Raw genomic sequence first — 18616 nt, forward strand, 5'->3', positions numbered from 1 at the left:
CTGGAGTCTGATGTCTCTTCATTCATTCTTGCGTTCATTTGTTCCTTCATCCTTTTGGCAAATATGGATTGAACTACTACATGCCAGCCCACAGTGCTGGCCACTTCAGATAAAGCAGTGAACAAAATAGACGTACATCATCCCTGCCCTCATGTTGCTTACAGACTTGGAGGAGACAGTAACAGAGTATCGCCCAGTTAAATAAACAATTACCAAGTGTAGTAGTTGCCAAGGAGGATTTGTACACATGAGACAGTCAAAGTCAGGAACATTTTGACCGTTACTTCTGCTTCTGCAGTGAGCAGAACAGCCAAAGCTCAGCTCTGGAGCTCAGCATTCCAACTTGGAGCTGAGCCAAGTCCTGGTGCCCTGCTGATCTTTTCTGTGACTCAGGCACGTCTCCTGTCCTTGTTTGTAAAGGTGAAGCTTACATGGCCTGCTGCAAAGGATGGCCTGCAATGGCTTGCTTCAGCGCCTAACCATGTGCTTTAGATCCCAAACTTGAAAACTGTTTCAGAAGTAAAGCACCCAATTAGAAATAACCCATACATATGGCTTCACAGTGGTCCGGTTGTTTGTAACTTTTCATCAAACTGAACATTTCTCAGTTATCATCTTCAAGTGTCTGTCTCAAGAAGCCATCGAGGTGCTTATAGTACAGTCCACACAACATGAATTGAAGAGTGGGCGATTTGGCAACCTTTATGTCAATAAGATACATGGAAATAGTTGCCAGATAATTCAGGCCCCACAGGTTCACTCTCCTGTTTATCTGAATTGTTAGTTTGATTGAGGAACTTCAGAATCTCCTTTTTTATTTTGTTTTGCACAGGCTCATCTTCTGTTCCCATTTACACTGAGCCTTTTGGTCATGTGCTCACTGCTACCCCATCCTCAGCACCACCTAGGATTGGAATTATTTTTCTGTTGTAGCAAAGATCCATGGACACACACACTTTTGACGAGTGAAGAGGAAACTCTAGGGCAGTGGAAAACAGGTGCCAACAACCAACACAATCAAGCATTTATCCTCTTGAAAATTGTATTTCCCCGGGCATTTAGTGATATCCTTTTGCAGTTGAAGAACCTGAAGCATTGGGAGAGATTTAAGTCTCTGATCTGATGAACACCACTCTGAAGGGTGACAAGGCTTAGCAGTCATCACAGTGCCATCAGATATCAGGATGCTTGGGATTGGATAGGGCAATGTGAAGATGATGAACTCTTACTGCCTTTTTTCTGTTTGTCTTCATGAGCATATGGTGAGCCAATACGTTTCAGAGCTGGAATTAAAGTCAAGAATCCCCAAGCCTGTTGCTAGTTCTATCCTCAGCTTCTGGACTTCAGTTTTACAGATTGGCTTTCATGCTTCTTTTTAAAACTACCAACAAAATTTGGGCATATGCTTAGACTTTTTAAAATGTAATACTTGATATATTAAAGCCGATTTTGTTATAATATTATCCTGTGATCATAGAGCTAGAGGAAATGTGCTTCTTTATTTCAGGGTTAGGGACCTCTACTTTATTCTTTCCTATAGTATTTGTGAGAAGTGGCTTTCCAGCCTCTGCTTGAAGACCTCCAGTGACAGAACATTCACTGACTCGTTTTACATTTGGGAAGGTCATCCTCTTGATGCTTGCTATAATACACCCTCTTGATGCTTGCTATAATACAAGTTAATGGAGGGGCAATAATGTTAAGATAACTTTGGCTGGGCGCAGTGGCTCACGCCTGTAATCCCTGCACTTTGGGAGGCCGAGGCAGGTGGATCACCTGAAGTCAGGAGTTCGAGACTAACCTGGCCAACATGGGGAAACAGTGTCTCTGCTGAAAATACAAAAAATTAGCCAGGTATGGTGGTGGGCACCTGTAATCCCAACTACTTGGGAGGCTGAGGCAGGAGAATCACTTGAACCCGGGAGGCGGAGGTTGCAGTGAGCCGAGATCACACCACTGCACTCCAGCCTAGGCAACAAGACCAAAATTCTGTCTCAAAAAAACAAATGAACAAAAAGATAACTTTAAAAATATCTGTGAACTAGGAAAACAAGAGCTACACCTGAAGAAGTGTAGGTCCTTTTACCTTTTTGTTTGTTTGTTTGTTTGTTTACTTTAAGTAGAGGTAGCCTGGTGTGGGATGGCTCTTTCAAGACATAGCAATGATTCCCAAACTTCAGTGTATCACCTGGTAAACTTCTTCCAATTGAAGATACTGGGGTCCCACCCCAGAGATCCAAATCTGGGATGGACCCCTGAAAGCTACATCTTCAAAGCACCTGTAGCTGATTCTGATACAGGTGGTCCCTCTGGATTACCTAATTAAGAAACTGTCCTAGGCTGGGAAATTTGCAATTAAATAAACTAAGGGTTTCCTGAGAAACCTTTTACATCTTCTATTTTGTCAACCAGAAAATTATTTCCAACAGCTAAACTCTAGAGGAGTAGTGTTTACACTAGTGAACTCTGCCCTTTATTTTACATCCTATAGTCCCAGATACTTACATAAAAAATAATGATTGACGTTTGAATGAATTTCTTCCCAGTGTTTGCTAATGAGAGACAGGAGCTTTTGTGTCCATGGCCACAGAATCTTATCCCTCTTCCAGGGAAGGAAAGAACTTCTTCACTACCTAAGGTTTTATTTATGCATTGAGTCATTTAAGGTGACTGGTCACTGGAATAGTTAGGAGTGACACTGCAAAAAGGGTCCCTGGATATGCAGGACGATCAGCCCATAACACGAGGCTCACTCTTAGGAGAGTTCTAAGGAATGGCTTTGATTCTTGGACCAGATCAGTGTACAGTCTATACAATGGCTGCCCAAAACCCTCTCCAAAATACAACCTCTTCAAAGGAAAAGGGCTTCTTGTTAGATGTGCAGCATAATACATCACTGCCATTTTATAAACTGTAGCTGTAACTTTGGGTAAAGACTTCATGAATGGATAAAACTTAAAATTTAGAGTACTGTAGAGAGCTCTCCAGAAGGAGGGTGTGGTGTGGATCCTTCATGGAGGGTCTTTGAGATTCCTTGCCACACTTGGTCCTCCTAGAGAATTTTCTAAAGCACACAGCCACATCCAGTTGTTAATCCTTTCACAACCTCTGGGCAGCCTTCCCAACCTGGTATTCTCTGTCTTCAGTATCCCCCTCCTCTCCCTAGTCCTATCTACTCATCCTTTCTGCTGGATACATTTTGCTTTACAAATATACAGGCCATCCTATCCTTTCAAGAGAAACTTTCTCTGATGTCATTACTTTATTGTGTAACATTTTATTGGGGGCCTGAAGATCTGGAGGGTCTTTGGAGTTCACCTTTGGGCTGAGGGCTACTGAGCTAATTCTAAAAAGATATCAGCAGTTGGCTGGCTTCATTCCAGGGAAGATTCCAAAAAAGCAGGGTCAGACTTTTATTTTTAGGAACAAAGAGCAACTTTCCAACTGAGCACCTGCCTCGCCCTCTGACATCAGTATCCTATTCTGTCCTGCTTCAGCTCAGCCACCACCAATCTCCTCCTCCCTATCCACCAGCTCCCTTAGGAGCCTGGGAGGAGCTTGTCGCCAGGGACACAAACAGAATAGTCTTTTTAAAAGAAAAAGTATAAGTGAAGAACTAAAGTGGAGACTTCTCTTTTCCTTCCCCGACCCTTGCCCTGTCCGTGGGAACAATGATTGAACTCTTAAAGCTTCCATCCATTTAAGCCAGAAGTGTCCAAAGATTTTTTGCCAATACTATTATATACTTAATTCATAGGCAAAGGTAATGACAATTTCCAAGATGTCTCTGAATCCTCCTAACAGACAAGGAGACTTGGCTAGGTGCAGTAGCTCATGCCTGTAATGCCCGTACTTTGGGAGGCCAAGGCAAGAGGATCGCTTGAGCCCAGGAGGTTGAGACCAACCTGGGCAACATAGTGAGACCCTGTCTCTACAAAAAAATAAAAATAAAAAATAAAAAACTAGCTGAGACATAGTGGTATACACCTGTGGTCCCAGCTACTCAGGAGGCTGAAGTGGGAGGATCGCCTGAGCCCAGGAGTTTGAGGCTGCAGTGAACCTTGATTATGCCACTGCACTCCAGCCTGGGCAACAGAGGGAGACTAGTGTCTTTTTGAAAAAAGAAAAAAAAGAGAGAGAGAGAGAAAAGAGAAGAAAAAGAGGCTGGGCGCAGTGGCTCACGCCTGTAGTCCCAACAGTTTGGGAGGCCAAGGTGGGTGGATCACCTGAGGTCAGGAGTTCAAGACCAGCCTGACCAACATGGAGAAACCCCGTCTTTACTAAAAATACAAAATTATCTGGGCATGGTGGCACATGCCTGTAATCGCAGCTACTCGGGAGACTGAGGCAGGAGAATGGCTTGAACCCAGGAGGCAGAGGTTGTGATGAGCCAAGATCACGCCATTGCAATTCAGCCTGGGCAACAAGCGCGAAACTCCGTCTCAAAAAAAAAAAAGAAAAAGAACCTTGACCTGGAAGGTCTTTAGACTCACCATATTTTATTGCTGGTTGATAAGTGTCATATTTACATGTAGATTTTCCTGGTGACTGTACTATTGAGCCTTGCAGTCTCCGGTAAGATATACCACTCAAAATAGTTTCCCTAGGAAAGGCTCATCATGGTAAACTAGAGCGTGTCACTGCTGTGCAGATGGCCTTCTCTTGTGGATTATAGAACAAAATGGACAAGAGAGCACCCTAATCAAAGCAGCGTGTCTTGTGTTCCATGCACCTGAGATGCGTTCTCAGGAGAGTGTGTTTTGACTCTTCTACTACATCTGTATTCGGGGACCCCAGAGCCTCTCTGGGCATGAGGGATGCATCTCTCCTCCTGTAGAAGATCACCCACTCTATCCCTGCCTGCCTGTTCCCAGCTCCAGGCTGAGTCATCGAAGCCCAAGTCTTCTTTGCCAACCTGAAGGGTTCAGCAAGCCTTTGCTAATGATAGGGCTTCAGCTTCTGCTGAGACTCGGAGTTCCTTTAGTAAATTCACCAGGAGTTGACCTTTGGAAAGAGACTGGGACTGTTCTTCCTAAACACCATGTTGTTACCAAAGCAGTCACAGTCAGGACTGGGGCTCAATCAGCCCCTGGGGCTGCCATTTCCCCATTCCTGCAGAGTCATGTACACCTTGTGTCAATGTTGACGGAAGCCAGCTGAATTTAAACAGTCACATCTTATGTTATCATCTGAAAGAAAAGGGGGGGAAATATATAATTGACCTGAGGGAAAGCAGGATGTTGAAGAGTGAATGCTCAGCACTCCTGTTGGCCCAAGGGAGCCACGATAGATCTCAGGCCTTGACTTCTGTCTACCCAAACCCCATACATCAGCCAGCACCATGGGATGCTGCAGCAGGACTGGTCTCTGCCCTGGCCCACCAAGGCTACCTTTTCAACATCAGCGTAGTACTAAGAGTAGCAGCAGGAATCCACATTGGTTTTGCTTTATTTCCTGAACATTAGTAGAACAGTTTAAACATCTGGTGTTACATTGATATTGTTCATAAGGAGGTATTTACAAGTATAAGCCAAAATATAATACATCTTTATACTTGAGCCCATATTGTTACATTGCTATAGCCAAATTAATCTGAGCAATAGTAAATACTAATACTTGGGAATTATAAAGCAACTTGTTTCTGAGAATCAAAATACTTACCAGACGTTGTTTTTTTTTTATAAGAACCTGGTATTTAAGCAAATAGCTTAAACTTGTGGCATAAGACTATCAAAAATATATTTGACAAAGTTCTAAGTCCTCAAAAGCAAGTGCAACAAAAACAAAAATTATCAATTAGGACCTAATTAAAGAGCAGCAACACACACACACACACAAATACACATACACACACACACACACACAAAACTGTCAACAGAGTAAAGAGACAACCTACTGAATGGAAGAAAATATTTACAGACTTATGCATCCATCAAATGACTAATATCCAAAATCTATAAGGAACTTAAATCATCAAGAAAAAAACTCATTACAAAGTGGGCAAAGGACGTAAACAGACACATTTCAAAAGAAGACATACGAGCGGCCCACAAAGATATTCCACCAAATAGGAGACATCATCTGGTGAAAAATTACAAAGAAAATAAAATTCAACTTGTTCAGAATTTTGACATATCCTCATCTAGAATATAATATGCCATTCTGGCCATCACATCTCAAGAAATAACTAACCAGAACTAAAAAAGGTTCAAGGAGGAACAAAGTGATCAAGGATGGTGGTTCTTAACCTTTTTGGAGTCATAGACTCCTTTGAGATTCTCTCTAACCCTTTACTCCAGAGAAATGCATGTGTGCACACACACAGTTTTGCATGCACTTTCATGCTAATCTATGACTAACTTGGGGTCCTCAGACCAAAGTTAATAACCTTTCATTTAAGAAATACTATGTGAGAATAAATTTAAATTTTGGATTTTTCTGTCTGAATACATAAACACTGAAAGGAGCTATAATGGGACTCCAAAATCACCAGGCATGTGATTAACGTAATATATCACACACATGTTCACCAAATCCTGATATAGTAAGACAAAGTCGGGAGGACCATCGTGGAGTTTGAAAGAGGCAAATTCAAGAAGAAGAAGAAGAAAAGAAGCATCACTCATTTACATGGCTGGTTTCATAGGTGTAAGGAATTTCATTAATGTAAGGTGTGGTAAGACCAGAACTGTAAGTAGCTTTTAAGACAGCTTAAACCAATTTCATGGATGATAGATCTGTGATGGGATGTTAGCGAAAACTCAGTGGTCTGGTGTGTGGCCCTCACAATTTGAGGTTGACATCAACATAGACAACTGTGCTTTCCTAACAAACATATCCATCAGCATGTCCCTTGGTGCCACTAAAAGAGATTCCGTGCCAAGCTGAATAGCTGAGTGGTAGGCCTGACCCAGTGTGGGCTTTTTTGGTTAGAATGAATCATCTGTACCCGCTGGAAAGTTGTTGTGGTGCTCATGTTTTATTTTGTCTGTTTGTTTCTTTGGGAGGCAAAGGAATATAAATTGGGTTATAGAGTAATCACATGGACATCATAATAAAGTGGACAATAATAGTCATGTGTGTACTTGTTGTGTGTACACAAGGTATTTTTGTGAGGTGAGAAGGAGCACATACTGTTACCCCCAGTTTTTCATGTGTGGGTACCGAAATATAGAGGGCAACTAGCTCAGCCTCGCACTTAACATCTCATGACATTCACTGGCTCCCACGGCCGTGCCTGCAGAGCTGGCCTGCAGGGAGATGGCACAGTGGCAAACCTTGGTCTTTTCTCAGTTCTGCTCTTCATATGCTGAGTGCCCAGATGCCAGAACCTTTACCTCCCCTTGACTTAATTTACCTCTTTATCAAAGAGAGGGGATGATTTCTAAATCACGGTAGAGGAAATGGCAGACTTGGAGTTGTCAGGAGAAGGAGAAGATCTGAGCAGTTGCCCATTCTATTGCTGTACTCCAGAGAAAGCAGCTGGGTATGGCCGGTTACCATAGGTGCCAAGCCCTATTCTGTCACGGTTTGTGGTTGTTTATTGAAGGAACCAGAAATTGTCGGCCGTTCTCTCATTGACACTACCTTGGCACCTAGAGCTTTAAAAAAAAATCACTCGTGACTGGGTGCAGTGGCTCACGCCTGTAATCCCAACACTTTGGGAGGCCAAGGTAGGTGGATCACCTGAGGCCTGGAGTTTGAGACCACCCTGGCCAACATGGTGAAACCCCGTCTCTACTAAAAATATGAAAATTAGCCGGGCATGGTGGTGGGTGCCTGTAATCCCAGCTGCTCAGGAGGCTGAGGCAGGAGAATCGCTTGAACCCAGGAGGCGGAGGCTGCAGTGAGCCGAGATCATACCACTGCACTCCAGCCTGGGTGACAAAGTGAGACTCCATCCCAAAAAAAAAAAAAAAGACCATGACGGGAGTTAATTGAGTAGTGCCTTATGAAACAACCAGTGAGACTCACTTTGTGGGAGGAGAAATAGGAAAAAGGAGGAACTAAGAAGAAATACACAACACCTTGCCCAATGTTCAGCACATAGGTGCTCGAGAGACACTTCATTCTTTTTATTTATTTATTTTATTTATTTATTTTTTGAGACAGAGTCTTACTGTATTGCCCAGGCTGGAATGCAGTGGTATGATCATAGCTCACTGAAGCCCTGATCTCCTGGGCTCAAGCAATCCTCCCACCTCAGCCACCTGAGTAGCTGGAACTACAGGCATGCACCACCACACCTGGCTCATTTTTTAAAATTATTTTTAATGGAGACGAAATCTTGCTATGTTGCCCAGGATGGTCTCGAACTCCTGGAGCAATCCTCCTGCCTCAGCCTCCCAAAGTGCTGAGATTACCAGCATGAGCCACCACACCTGGCCAATACTTCATTCTTCATTGATGGAAAAGATTGTAGACTTCTAAGCATTTTCCAAATAAAAAAGCTATGATTTGATTTCCAACTTTTAAACATTGCATGTCCTTTGCCATTTACTACATTCTCCAAAATAACCTTGAAATGAAGGAGGCCACCCTTAAAATATTTCAGAGGCTGAAAATATGATTATTACATTGAAATCCTTTAGCCTAGGTGATATTTCTTTAACTTTGCACTTTCAGGCCCAGTAAAGCCAAAATCAGGGTAACCAATGTCATTTTATAAAATGCTAAAACCCTAATTGCAGTTCCTTTTTTAAATTATGTTAAAGATTACTTAACAACATTAGACAGTGCAGAAAAGAAGCAAGGGAAGCATTCATAATCCTACCATCCTAAAACAACAAGTAATTTCATTTTTAATATTCCCTTCCAGTTTTAGACAATGTGCATACATAGTTTTGTCCCTGTGCCCCGCAGTGATCATCATGGGGAACTTATCATTTTTTACCAGATATAACATGTAAGGCAGATGAGAGGGAGATGAGAACCAAAGAAAATAAATAATAATCCCTTCAGTGAATGGCAGCTCAAACAGCAGCTGTTAGTAGGGCTGCCTAAGATAAGGTAGGCATTTCTGTCCTCCCAGCTAGGAGTACCGACCAGCCTAGGGGACCAGTCCCAGGGTAGGCACTGGTGATAACTTCATAACCATTCACATCGAGGCTGGGCCCACCTCAGCCTCAGCCCCTGCTTCCCCATGAACCCAGGCCCAGCCCTGCATTGGGAGATGCCCCGAGTAGGTGCAGTCGCTGAAGCAGGAGTGTGGCCGCGATGCCGGCAGTGAGCCACGCCGAGCTTGAAAGCAAGCAGACTTGCTGTGGCCACTGCTGCTCTCAGTGGGTTGCGGACAGTGCTTTTACCTGTGGAAGATGGCACCACCCCACAAAAGAGAACACACTCAGTGTCTGTGCACAGCACTCCCTTATCACTGGGAGATTTGCTATTCTTTCCCCGCGTTTCCAGTAGAATGCCCAGTAACAACAGCAACCACATCCTCCATCGGGTTTCAGGCTTTTCGGAGTCAAGAGAGTGCTCTCGCATGCATCAGCTCACTAGATCTGCACAGCAACTTCAGGAGGCCACCAGGGTGGTCTCTATCAGCCCCACATCAGGCAAAGGGGCAAGTGAGACTTGGAAGGATGAGACAATGTCCTCAGTCACAGAATGAAAGTTCAGTGGCTCTCGGACCTACTGGCCATTGGGGAAAGGGTCATAGCCTCCTCTGCCTGGCAACATGTAGGGGTACAGATGTCCCCTTGTCCATGCTGTTTAGCAAGCAGCCCTGCCAGGCATGTGCACAGGAATAAGTAGGGAGCTTTCTAACCCGGCATTGGTGAGCAGGGTGTGGAGCTGCTGATAAGGGAGTCTAGCAAAAGGATGTTTAAAAATAAATGAGTCCTGCCCACGATGGAAAAGGTTTGCTCGTCAGCAGGACTGCTTGTCAGCAGGACTACAGATTCACGTATGCAGTGTCTTTTCGGTGCTACCATTTCTGTCTTGTGTTATTGAAAAATAAATATTGATTACTGCTACTTCAGTTTGCTCGGCTTAAGAAAGCTATTTATTTTTGAAAAGTGGCAAAGTGAGGAAATGACTTTCTTCACTTGGCATGGCTTCTGACACAGTTTTTGGAATCTCAGAGCCTACCCTCTACCCCTTCACCCATTTCTTGTGGGTTTAGAAAAGGCATGTCAGTTCAGTATTATTTTAGCAACAGAAGCACTTCCACTTTGGCTATTTTTAGCGCGTCAGGTGCCCTCTGCCTGCCATGAACTTGGTATATTCAAGTGTTTAATTCAGCGGCCTCTCATTTGAAAGGGAGACTGTTCCAGCACTCTGCCCACCATAGCTCCACTTTTACAGCTGCTCGTAAATTTCTGAACATGCAGAGATATCTTTAGCTGTGACTCCAGATATTTCCTGTTGAGCTGCAAGATGCAATCCTGCAAGCACACTGAGGCTAAATATACCCTCTCAGTCCAGGACTCAGCCAAATAAACAGGGGCAGCATCAACATGATTTCTTTAATCCAATGCTGAACAGGTTTTTTTTTTTTTTTTTAGTTAGATTAATTAAGCAATTCTGTTTATTTTGGCAATTGAAGTCATTTCAGCTTCCCCTGAGCTTTTAACACCTAAGCATCATTTTCTCTCCTGATTCAAGAACTGACCAGAAGCCCTGGTGCAGGGAACTCACATGTTTGAATACCGTGTGCCTCTTCAGCTCCGTACTTCTGGTCGGTTTAACAGATGGCCCCCTCAGCAGCCGACTCTGAGCAGCTGTCCTGTTCATTCTCACAGAATCCAGACTCCTCTTCAGCTTTGCCTAGGGCCTTAGCCATTCAAGGGAGAATAAACTCTAGGATTCCCTATCAGGAATGTATCCTTTGGGGACTTGACAAAGGAAAAGAACGTTAAAATCTTTCCAGGTTTAATCCTGTGGCAGGAGGAATCTCCTCTCTAGAGTTAAGTTCTTGTCCACAAGGGATGCATGACCTTTTAATCAGACCCTAAAAAATTAGATTGTCATCCCTGGATAAGTCCCTAGGTTCCCAGAGAAAGTTCTATTCCTCCTGAATCTTTAGGACAAGCAGTATCCACCAAATATCACTGGTCAGTTTCCCTCTAACCAAGATCAGCCAATTGCAGGCCTTCATAGACCAGGAAGATACTATGCCAGGAGGAGCCAGAAGAAGCAATGTCAGGAAGCCTAACTTTGGCATATAGACAACCAAATCTGCACACACACCCCCACTGCAGCCCTCCTTAGAGAGACCATGGGCTGTGCCTGGCCACACCCCACCAGATTAAACCCCCCTCAGATGGTTGTTAGGGTCAACGAGGTTTACAGAGAACAGTTTATTGTCACCTATTTTCTACCTGCCTCTTATCCAGGATTCACTGGGGTTATACGTTTTGGCCATGAGTGTAGCAGTGGAGCCTCCTGTGACACCTGCATGCTTTCTCGAGGAGGCCTGCCTGCAAAGATAAGTTTTGGATTCCCATTGAGGAAATCAGTTCCTCGATTCTCTCCTTTGAATGTCCTTTTTGTGGTTTATGATGCTGAATATTTCTGTAACTGTTTGTAGGTTGGGGGCCTCTTTGGGGACTGTTACTGTTTGTCAAACACTATTACTCATCAAAGTGTATTAATCAGGGCCAGCCACAAAATCTAAGGTATTATAAGCAGTGGGCTTGAAAAATCAACAAGACAGGAGAAAAAGAAATACAAATGAATGACAATCACAATCACTGTCCCTTATTCATGCATGCTAGGGCCAAGTGCTCTAAGCATGTTACATATAGCAACTTAGGAAGCCTCACAAAAACCCTGTGAGGTTGCATCCTTCCTGTTCCCATTCTTCCTTCTTAGGTACCCATTGTATCCCAGGCGCTGGGCTAGACACAGGGGATATAGTGATGAATTAGATGGACAAGGCCCTGCACTCATGGAACAGAGGACATGCATGGTAATGAAACATACAATGCACAAATAATTTCTAGAGGCCAGGGACTAGTTAGGATTCTGCAGCTCGAACAAGAGTCCTTCATCCTTACAAGTTTGTGCACATGGCATAGAAGCCCCTAGAAACTCACACTGGACTCTCTGGGCTCTCGGTCTGTCCAGCCTCTCTAGCCTGACTTCCTCCTGTCTCATGCCCTGTGCTTCACAATCCAGCAACATAGAACTGCTTGTCCACAGGGCTGTTTTTTACCTTCATTACTTTGCTAATGTTGTCCCTCTTCCTCTAACGCATTACTTAACCAATTCCCACACAGCTTCCGGGATCTACTCCCAGAGAAAACTCTCCCTGGCTCCCCTTGACCCAGCCAGGCTGGGTTAGTTGAACTTCTTTTGTGATTCCTGAGTCCCCCGTGCTTATCTCTTATCACTGCACTTGCCTCACCGTTTCACAGGCATGTGTTGAGGGGCCTGTTTCTCACTAGCCTAGATGCTCCCTGGGGATATAGTTCATTCATCTTTTTAGCCCCTGTCAAGTAGCACACTTCCTGACCTGCAGAGTGCCATCACCTGCAGAGTGCCATCAGTGAATATTGCTGGTTGAATATGCATCTGTGCATGAGACTGTGCCTTCTGTGCTCTAGTGGAGAAGGTTAGGAATTGGGGGACTCTCTGTCCTATCTAATCGTCATGAATGGCATGAAAGGGAGCCTAGTGAGGTCCAGCAGTAGAGGCTGTAGCTGTTGGAGCAGGGAGGAGGAAAAAGGGGAGCAACTGTGAAAACCTCTCCAATTCCCCTAACAGCCCCGCCCCAGACTCTCTTTGATCACTTGCAGTGGTGGGAAATGAATCAACCTCTTCCATGGTCCATTCTGTAGAAAAGTTTTACCTTCTGTTAAACAAACTTGGCTGAAGACTTTTAGAAAGCTGTCCTCTAGGGCCAGATGTAGTGGCTCATGCCTGTAATCTCAGCACCTTGGGAGGCTGAGGCAGGTGGATCACCTGAGGTCAGGAGTTCAAGACCATCCTGGCCAACATGGTGAAACCCCATCTCTACTAAAAAATTCAAAAATTTGCCAGGTGTGATGGTGCATGCCTGTAATCCCAGCTACTCAGGAGGCTGAAGCAGGAGAATCACTTGAACTCGGGAGGCAGAGGTTGCAGTGAGCCAAGATTGCATCATTGCACTCCAACCTGGGCAACAAGAGCAAAACTCCATCTCAAAAAAAAAGAAAAGAAAAGAAAAGAAAAGAAAGCTGTCCTCTAGCACAACAGAACAATATGACTCTCTTTTCTATATAACAATTCCTCAAGTATTTCAAGAGTTGTCACGACCATCCTGTACTCATTTTTCTTTCCTAAATGATTCTAGTTGTCCAGCTATTTCTCACTCTCATGTCACACCACTCTGGATACACTCTAGCCTCTTGGTATCTCTTTCAAAATGTGGTGTCCTGAGCTGAACAATATTCCAGATGGCTTCTGATGGGTATAGAATATAGTAGTACAATTTCTTTCCTGAATCTGCAGCTTAAGTTCAAATTCACGTGTTTTACAGCCTCATCACTTTGTCAGTTCTTAACTGTTCCTTTGGGCAATGAAGCTCCTTGGTGTTCCGCATACAACGAACTCTTGTCTGGCCACATTTAATAATTATAATAGCAGCTTCCAGTTATTGAGCATGTCCTGTGCCCAGGAGCCAGGTGCTGTGCTAAACATGGTGCCATCAGTCCCTTACTTAATTCTTCCACCTACACTGAGGCTGAGTGAGGTTAAGTAATTTTCCTAAAGTGCTGGGATTACAGCCCAGCAGACCGATTCCAAACCCCACGTTCTATCTATCCCGCTTCCCTGCCTCCCATCCTGAACTTGTGTAGGTGGTTTCTTGCTCACCTGAATTCTAGATTTACCTGTGTTAAGTTTGACCTGAGTTTCTGCTCAACTCTCAGCATCTTGGAAACTCCACAGGGAGAATTTAGCTCATCTTTTCAGGTTTGTATCATTGTATCTGCTGCCTTCATCTATGTCAGTGACAGTGCCTTATCACTCCCCATTAGAGAACTCTTTCTAGATCGACACCAGTCTGGGTACCAGTAGGACCAGACTTTCCGCCAGCTTCCATGGAACCTACTTTTGACTTCTATGCACTGTTTTCCATCTTGTCCAAAGTCGTCATGAGAGAGTTTGCCAAATACCGTGTTGGTGTGAGAAGTATCATATATGTGGCATTCCCCTACTATAATCAGTTAACAGCAGTAAGGAATAGTGGGAAAGGTGGCCTCTTTGTTTTACGTATTTTCAGAAATCCTGTTTAATCTTTTGTCCTAAAACTTTGCAAGAAATCAATATCATGTTCACCTTTACCCCCTGTGTGAAAGTGGGCTATTGCCTTGCTTCTCTTCATGGTTCATTCCAGTATTCCATTATTTATTCATTCTCAATATTAACAGTGTTTCCATAACCACAGATGCAAAAAAAAATTTTATCTTAAATCATTTTCCTTTTCCCAAAAATGTTAAAACAATGCATACTTCTTATAGAAAAATCAAAATAGGTAAAGAAAGCACAAAACAAGGTTGTCTAACAATCCTAGAGATAGCCTCTAACATCTGCAGTTCTTTTAATAACCTTGAGAGCAATTTGCCTAGGTGCTAAAACAATTTATGGCCAAAACCCAGAGTTGGTCTTCCACACCTAGAGCAGGGACTACAGCCTAACAGCAGCTAGAAAAATTGTAAGGGAGAGATGCTGGTTCAAGGTGAGGAGTCAGGCCGGGCTCTGGGGCAAGAGCAGGATGGATGTGGAGGGGTAGGAAGCAGGAGTTCCCTGCCACGTGAGCCCCACAGGCTCCAGCCTGTTCCAGCAGGTTCATTCTGTTCCTGCTGCATACTTCAGTATGTTGATATTCAAGGCAGTATATTGGAGTCGCCCATCCCTCTGGATGTTGTTTCCCTGGGGGAGTCACCGGACTGCTCCTCTGCTGTGGCTCTTCTCTTTCTGTCATAACTGCTGTGCCCTGTACCATCCAGCTGGAGAGTTTTATCTGGACACATTTCTGTCTTCCCCTCAAACGTCAGTTTGAACATCAGGGATCGGAGGAGAAATCACATGGGCGAGAAGGTTCTTTCTGGGTGACTGTGATTTGTTGGACATCTGTCTCCCAAGTACATGATGTTCATTTTAGAACCAGTCTCAGCCAATCACTGTGATTTTTCACAGATGGATGGATGGACAAACATCTAACAAAATGTCTTGTAGATTTTCATCAAGAGAGGTTCAGGTGCCACGATGCCCAGAGGTCCCTTCCAGCTCAGTGGTTCTTTGAGTGTGTGATTGATATTTTGGAAACAGGGATATCACTTGGTGTATTTGTCAGTGTCTGGCGATCTTCAGGAAACTTTAGTTTGGTCCAGGAAAAGCCTGGAGGAAGATGTGACTAGTTTAGAGGAATTTGGAGAAGAGACAAGCTAGTCATCAGATGATATGGATAAGGTGGAAAAGCCAATTCTGAGACAGTTGTTGCTGGAAAATAAACGGGGGCATCAGGAGAGGACCAGAAGTGTTCGATAATATACTGAGCATACTTCTGCAGCCGAACGTGGCTGGAGGGGAAGCAGGAAATCTGCTGTAACTCTCATGTCAAGAGCTTGGCCCCAAAAGGCCACAATAGGTCATACAAATCGAGGTTTCAGACCCAAATCAAAGTGTGTGTCTGGTATCAAATGAACAGCTGGGCATACATCACTCTTTCTGGCCACTTCTGCACACACAGATCAATAACAATCAGCTGTAGTAGCCATATCTTAAAATATTAACAAAAAAACGTTAAAAGGTATATTCAGATTCTACCGTGACTCCTTGGTTTTCTTCCTTTACACAGCAATGTATACTCAGGCCACATCTGCTGAGTAGGAAGGCACGCCTTCCTTCCCTGGATGCTCAGAACTGTGATTTACACAGGAGCCTCAGGAAATGCAGATGGCTCTCTCCCAAAACAAATTTTAAAAGTTGTCCTGAATTGACCTGTGGAGGGTCAGGTAGGAATGTAGCAAGGTTGCAGGAAGCAGCTAATCACAGACCTATTTTCCATCATTTGTTCATCACTCAATCATTAGGTCCTAACTGCATGATAGGCTCTGTAAGAGGCGAGTGAATGCAAAGACAAAGGCTGGCAAGGGACCCCCAGCCAAGGGGAGAGAAACTGATGGGCACATGGTTGTAACACAGGCAATGAGAAGGCCCGTGGAGGAAAGGCAGAAGGTGCTTTGGCTATTCAGAGAGGAAGTGACCAGCCATGCTGATGGCAGGGAGGGCTTCCTGGGTGTGATCTACTAGAGCTCAGAGTTCAAAGATGAGTAGAAGGAGTTAGCCAGGTAAAGAAGGTAGGGGGACTGGAGGCAGAGAAAACAGAGACAGGGGAGAGCAAGACACATTCAGCCAAATACAAGTAGACTGGTAGGATCAGAGGTAGCATGGGGGCTAGCATGGTGGCCCTCAACAGATGAGGCTGGAGACATGGGTCATGAAGTGTGCCCTGATAAGGAACAGGATTCTTTTTTTTTTTTTAATGTTGTCCATGCTGGAGTGCAGTGGTGCAGTCTCAGCTCACTGCAACTCCCAGGTTCAAGCAGTTCTCCTGTCTTCCTGTCTCAGCCTCCCCAGTAGCTGGGACTACAGGCTTACACCACCTCGCCCAGCTAATTTTTGTATTTTTAGTAGAGACGGGGTTTCACCACATTGGTCAGGCTGGTCTCAAATTCCTGACCTCAGGTGATCCATGTGCCTCGGCATCCCAAAGTGCTGGGATTACAGGGGTGAGCCACCACACCCGGTCAGGAATAGGATTCTTACCCTGCTGGAGTGTGAGTGTGAGGGGGAGTACTGGCAGGCTCAGGACCTGGTGGCTAGAGGGTATATTGGAGAGAAACCAGAGTGCAAAATGGACAACTGCCCAAGAGAGTGAGTAGCAGAGAGCACCAATGGAAAGTTGACAGCCTGGACCAATGAAATGCCAAGTAGGGTGCTGTGGAGGAGCTAAAACCCCCTGATTCTGTCATAGCTTGGATATGAAGAGAGGGGGGCAGAAGACGAAGAGTCTAGGATGATCACCCTGGCTCAGACATCAGGCTAGCAAGATGGCAACAGCATATTCAGAGGCCAGGAACACAGAGGCATGAGTCTGAAACCAGAGCGCAGTGGGCAAGGTCACTGATTTCATTCTGGTTCCACAGTGAATTATCTGTTGGCTGTGATAATGCGCTTCCAAGCTGCTGTACTGGCGGGAGACTTAGTCATGCATTCATATCAGGTCCTGCAATGTTAGAGAACCTCCCTAAAAATGTTAGGGAGAAGGGCAGGAGTTTTGGCTTTGCAAAACCTGGGTGTTTTCCCAGATAATCATTCTTACTTTGGTTCTCAAAAGTATTGTGTGCTGCCATTCACAGTAACAACCATTTCACGGGTGCCAAACTGTCAGACATTAACTCAGTCCAGAGCAAGAAGTTGCAGAGGGTGTGGGGGGAATGTGCAGTGAGCAAAGAGCTGTCCGTGCTGGTAGGAGCCTAAAGCACAGCCACAACCAAGTCATTTCCAGAAACGTTTTATTATGAGCTTCAATTTGCACACTAACTTCTCCAAAGCATCTTCCCTGTGAGGTAGAAGTTAGCTAGTGCCTCAGGGTTCCTTTAAGGTTTAGACTTGGAGTCCTTGACTCTCAGGTATAATTCTTGGGATATTCCATGAGAATGCTGACAGACAACTTTGTAAGGCCAACTTTCTGTCTTCAGCCATGTGTGATTCTGTTACATAGACCAGTATACTTACTGGTTTTAGTTCCTGTGTCTTGATGGAGCATAATGAAAATCTTCTCAAAATTAAAGATCCATTTTATTCAATACCATGGACTTTAAAAGTGAATAACGTTTTATCAGTGCACATCATATTTTTCAAAATCATCAACATTTTTATTGGGTGGAGGGAGTATGGCCTTCAAAGCATACTAAACAACCAATACATTGGGATTAGAAGGTTCAAAGTAGCATTCTTCCCTGGACAACCTACATGCTTTGCTGTTCTTATACTCCCGCAGTATGTTCATGAATACTCTGTGGAAAGTTGCTTTTTTTCTTCTACTATGTGCTGCTTTCCTAATGAATTATGTAGATGAACAGATAACTTTTGAGTTAACTTTCACACTTAGATTTATTCTTTCCCAGACCATAGCGGGTGTTTTGACATAAGTCCTGCAGAGCTAGAAATTTGACTTCAAATTTGCAAAAACTATTTTCAACCAACTTTGGACCCCACAGTTCATTAAATGAATTAGAAATTACAGAGTTAGGTTTTTTTTTTTTTTAAACTGTTGCCATATCTTGATCCATTGCCTAAAATTCATACAACCAGAAATTTTGGTAGAACTTCCTACTCTCTTCAGGCTGTTGCTGGCCTGTTGTAGCTTCTTCAACAGACTGCCCAGGGCCCCTGTGTTAAATGTGTCAATGTTTACTTAATGCTGACATGCAAAAGCTCACTCTTTCTTTTTCTGCTATTGTAGTAAACCATATCTAGGGACCAAAAATTAATTGGAAATCCTGAATCAAATCAACTGCCATTGTAACAAAGCGGTAGATCTTTACTGGGTTGCCACCGTTGCTGGCACAGTTTTCTTTTTTCCTTTGGTTTTTTTTTTTTTTTTTTTTTTTTTTTTTTT

General features: G+C 44.0%; 1 protein-coding gene across 1 annotated transcript in view; it reads left to right on the forward strand.

Moving 5' to 3' along the window:
- MAML3 (mastermind-like 3 (Drosophila)) overlaps positions 1-18616 on the forward strand; it is a 437914-nt gene that overhangs the window by 380791 nt on the left and 38507 nt on the right. The window lies entirely within an intron of this gene.

This window comes from Mandrillus leucophaeus, unplaced genomic scaffold, assembly GCF_000951045.1.
Source record: "Mandrillus leucophaeus isolate KB7577 unplaced genomic scaffold, Mleu.le_1.0 Scaffold289, whole genome shotgun sequence".
NCBI classification, from domain to species: Eukaryota; Metazoa; Chordata; class Mammalia; order Primates; family Cercopithecidae; genus Mandrillus; species Mandrillus leucophaeus.